Raw genomic sequence first — 5,038 nt, 5'->3', positions numbered from 1 at the left:
ATTGAGGATGAGTTTGCTTCATCTTCTAGTAGGTACTCGGCTATTAGAGTTGTTCCGACAATTTTCTCAGTTTCAGATTCTTCTGATGATAACTCGGTGTCTATCGAGGAGTTGGATTCGGCTTCTTTTGGTTCTTCATGGAGCTTCAAGAACTTTTTCTAAAGTTCTTTTGCACTTTGGTAGTCCTCGATTTTGTCGAGATCTTCAACCGGTAGTACGCTTAAAAGATGAAATTCAACCTTACCGTTTGATATAAAATCGTCGTGCTACTTTTTGGTCCAGAGGTGTTTTTCGAGTTCTTCTCCGTTCATGTTCTTTGGTGCTTCATAACCATATTTCATTATTAATAAAATATTAAAATCTATTTTAAGAAATACCTCCATTCGTCGCTTCCAAAATACGAACTCTCTCTCAAACGTTGGTGGGTAGATGCTAGCTTCAACCATTTCTTGTTTGCTTCGGTCAGCAGTTAGTCCTTCTGAGGCAACCTGGCTCTGATACTACTTGTTAGATCCTGGGCGGACGGCTAGAGGAGGGGTGAATAGCCCTGTAAAATAAAATGAAAAGACGTTCCTAGACTTATAGCTTTATCAAGATAAACACTTGCATAAAATAATTAGCAGACTAAAAAATGAGGCACAAAAAAATTACTTGGTTACAACTAGGGAGATTGTTAATCCAAGAAAGTTGAAAGCGCACTAAACAAATTCTCCTTCAAGCGGAGAAGCCTCTTACAATGTTAATGGCTCACAATAACAAAGCTAGAATCAAGTAGAATCAATTGCAAGTGTTTTCCAGTGTTCTATTTAGCTTCTAGAACTAGAGTTGTATTTATAGCCCTGGTCGGGGCTCTTGGAAGGGTTCTAGGAGCCTGGAGGGGAATAAAATTTTATCCCCATTGCAATAGATCGCGTTTAACGTGTTTCGAATAAAAATCCTAGCTCGGGCGCCCGGAGTCCGACGAGTCCGGGAGCCCGGACCAAGAAAGTCAACATCCTATTGACTTTGGGTCCCAGTCTTTTGCTCACCTTGGTCCAGGTCTTCTGCTCCGGATCCGTTCGCTTGGGTGATCTTGGCCATCTGGTGTAACGACCACCCTTCTTACTACTACCACTCTCTAAGGATGACCGTTACTTAACTACTAACTCTACTTAACCGGTATGATTAAAAATCCTCGAAGAAACCCTACCGAAAAATTTCGACAGAGTCTTCCCTGTACCGGTGACCATATTCAACAATACATGCAATATATACTCCGCCACAAGCGGCTGGAATACATATCAATCAACCACGCAGTTAAATAAGCATCAAACACACAAATATCTATTTACTAAACTGGACTCATCCTACATGCAATCTAAATAGAATAATCTCAAATGACATGAACTTAAAATACAACTCAAATGTTTACAATAACTAAAATGCGGAAACTAAAATTAAAACTTCTTTCCTAGTCCCAAGGCTTCCATAGTCCTGGCATCACACATCCTTCGAACACCTCCTTGTCGCCTTCCTTTCTATATCTTTTCCTTTCCTGTATCTGCAGTAAGAGGAAGTGTAGTCTATAAGCAAAATTTGCTTAGTAAGCGCTATCTAACTCACAAAAACACGAATGTGCATGTATACGAAAAGAACTAAAAACTATATGCTCTAAGAAGAAATAAAGCATAAACATAACTGCTCATGTCAAACTAATAGCAAAGAAAAGCTAAGGAATCTACTCATGTAATTCTAATAGCTAATCATGCTACTCATCTAATAGGTAAACATGAAAAACTACTCATCTACTAGATAAACATGGTATAATAAAGAATTAAACTTACTGATTTTTAGAACTATATGAAACTTTATTTCATTTGTTCTAACTTATTCTTTAATACTTTATGTTTATGTAAAACTCGTTTTACTTGTTCAAAAACTTATACTTATAATACTTCAAAATACTAATCAACTTCTTCTTGGGCCAGACATAGTACCATCTTATGCGCGTTCCCTAATAGGTTGGGGTAGCGAGCCACCAAACCTAAAAGAGCAGACCTCGGTCTACCAGGGCCAAGACCTCGGAATTGGACACCTGGATTTGTTTAACGACAACCTCGGAAGTCGGGTACTAGCCTCTTCTTAAAAGTAAAATACTTATAATCTTAATTACTTCTTCTTTAAATGCCTTGGCATTTTAATAGGCACCTTGTGTGCCAAAAATCCCTAAAGTCTTGACTTTGGAATCTACTTAAGGCCTCGGCCTCTTCTTTCTTTTCTTTATCTTTCTTATACTTTTCTTTATCTTTCTTATACTTTTCTTAAACCCAAAATACTGTTAGGGTATCTTTCGTATGAATTTATGAATGAAACTAACTATGTATCACATAATCATGCATAGAATACAAAAGAAATCTACACATACAATACTTATCAAAAATCTGCACTAATGCTTAGCAGGAATCTGCATACTAACTTAATAAAAATCTGCATACTAAAAATTCTGCATATTCAAGCTTATTTAGAATCTGCTCACTACCCTAACTAACTTCTGCACTTGAAAGCCTAATAAAATTATGCACTACAAGGATATCTCCCAAACCTAAAGATTTTAATACATATAAACTGTACTCAATCATTTCTTAACCTCCTTAATAACATGCTTCAAAAGAGAACTGCTAACTTAAACACTCCCTAAATTGAATGCTCATGATGTTAATACAAGCAAAACCGTATAGCACAGGAAATAAAACTTGTTGCTCATGATATTTATAGGCTGTTCAAAACTGAATGGCACAAAAGAACTAGATCCGAAACCCAGAAATAAGGTTGTTCATAATCAATGAGGTGGCAAAGAACTAAAATCTACAGTGCTAAATGCAAGGCTACTCAAGCTTACCGAATCATTAACAAAGGAAGTCTAAACAGCAAGTATCTAAAGCTAACACTGCATGCTTTAAACTAGAACAGATCTAAAACCATTCAAATCCCTTCTCCTCTTCTTTATCAACCCACGGCAGCAACCCAAAAGCAAGAATCCAACACAACCTTAAAACTAAATTATGCAACATTAATTGCAACCCAAGAAGAAGGTACAGGTATATTCAACACATTAACAAACTGAACTACGTGCTCAAATAATTAATCCTCTTCTCATTTTCCTGATGAAATCCACGGCAACCAAAAGAATCCAGCAAATTTGCTACTGAACCCTAAAAATCTTAATTGTTCTCTATGCTCTTTGTCTAGAACAACAAAACCCAAAATCCAGCTACAAAGTTTGGAGGTAAAACGCTTGCATACTTGAACTTTACCATTCATGTTCCTCCTTAAACCTCACGGCAGCAAATTCAACCCACAAACTTCACAGAAAATTTGAAAACAAAAGGAAAAAGAATTCGGAGCTATCCTACTGCAGGTGAGTAGCGACTTACCATGCGATTTCTTGGACTTACAGCCGAAGAAGAAGGCTCTAGGGTTTCGGGTGAGCTCCAAATCTCGACGATTTTGGCCCCCCTCTTCATGCTCCCGGCTTCTCCTCAACGCAAGGATCACGACGGTGAAGAAATCTTCGGAGAACGCCCTCGCCGGCCGCCGGAACGCCCCTTGCTTGCTGCTACGGTTTCGCCCGACGAGAAGCGCCGACGCGAGCGTGAGAGGAAGGAGGAATTGGGTTAATTCTCGAAAATCCCTTAAATCTTCCTTTTAATACTCTAAGGTTTCTGTTAACTAGTACTACTTAAATATATTTCGATATAGGTTTAATTAAGAAAAGTTCGGCTGGTCTGTTGGTGGGCTGCGTTCTGCTTAAGGCCCAGCGCATGGGTTCGAATCCCGGCTGCAACGTATTTTCTTCTTATTATTTCTTGCTATTAACTTCTATTACTTAAATAAAATTCTTCCTTTACTTAATTAAGTAACAACTGCTAGCCCAGTTGGTTAGCCGGCTTTTAACCGAATCAAAGGTTTGGGCTTTGATTCCTCCGCTGCGCACTTTTATTTCCCATTTATTTTACTGTTCCTAACTACTACTTAAATATATATTGCTCCATATTTGATTAACAAAACATCTGTAGACCAGATGGTTGGGCTGAGTTCGTTAAGACTCGGGTTCGGGTCCGTGATCTTGGGTTCAAAACCCGGCTTCAACATATATATTTATTATTATTATTTTAAATTTCTTCCTCTTGGTAAAAATACCAAACGAACTCCAAAAATAGCATAAAAATACTCTAAAAATTTCTAAAAATCTCTAGAATTTTTCTATAGCATTTCTAAATATTTTTGAATTATTTTTGGGGCTCAAAATGAGGAAATTTGGGTCGTTACATCTGGAATAGGGCTCACCTGAACCTAACTTCCGGCATTTTCGAGCAACCTTCCACTCCTGGCTTCTCGTCATTCGGAATCGCCACGTTCTTCCTTCTTGTCCGCTGGCATCTCTTCAGCAGCGCCTCGTCCCTCAGACGCACCATCCTTCTCGTTAACTGCATCTTTTGCTCGTCTCCTCAAGCAATCTTTCACTCTGACTTCTCATCTCTCGAAAACACCGCTCTCCTCCTTCTCGTCCACTCACGTACTCTTCCATAGTAATTCATCCCTCAGATGCACCGAGCTCGTCGGCTCTCTCCCGTGCTGTCCTTCTCGCTAGCTGCGCCTTTCGCTCGACTTCCTATGCTCCTAAGTTCCTGCACACTTAGACACAGGGTTAAAAACCAACAGAACCTAACCTGATTTGGTTGATCACATCAAAACTACCTTGGGATACTAACAAAATTGCTAGAGCAGCGAACATATCGGGTGTATGGGAGCCCTAATATCCCAATTTTAGTGATGAATTAATTATTTCATCGCTACTAGCGATAGATTAATCTGTTGTGAAAATGGCGGATATTATGGTTTAATGCTTCCCGTCGGCTAAATACAAAGAACTTAGCGACTGAATGTTATTTTTCGTCGCTAATTAGTAACTGACAACAACATTCCATCGCTAATGTTCATCGCTAATTCTATCGCTATTAGGTGATTTTTGTAGTGTTTATTTTGATTATTGTACGTG

This window comes from Zingiber officinale, chromosome 1A (genome assembly GCF_018446385.1).
Source record: "Zingiber officinale cultivar Zhangliang chromosome 1A, Zo_v1.1, whole genome shotgun sequence".
NCBI classification, from domain to species: domain Eukaryota; kingdom Viridiplantae; phylum Streptophyta; class Magnoliopsida; order Zingiberales; family Zingiberaceae; genus Zingiber; species Zingiber officinale.
Note: the sequence above shows the minus strand (reverse complement) of the source record.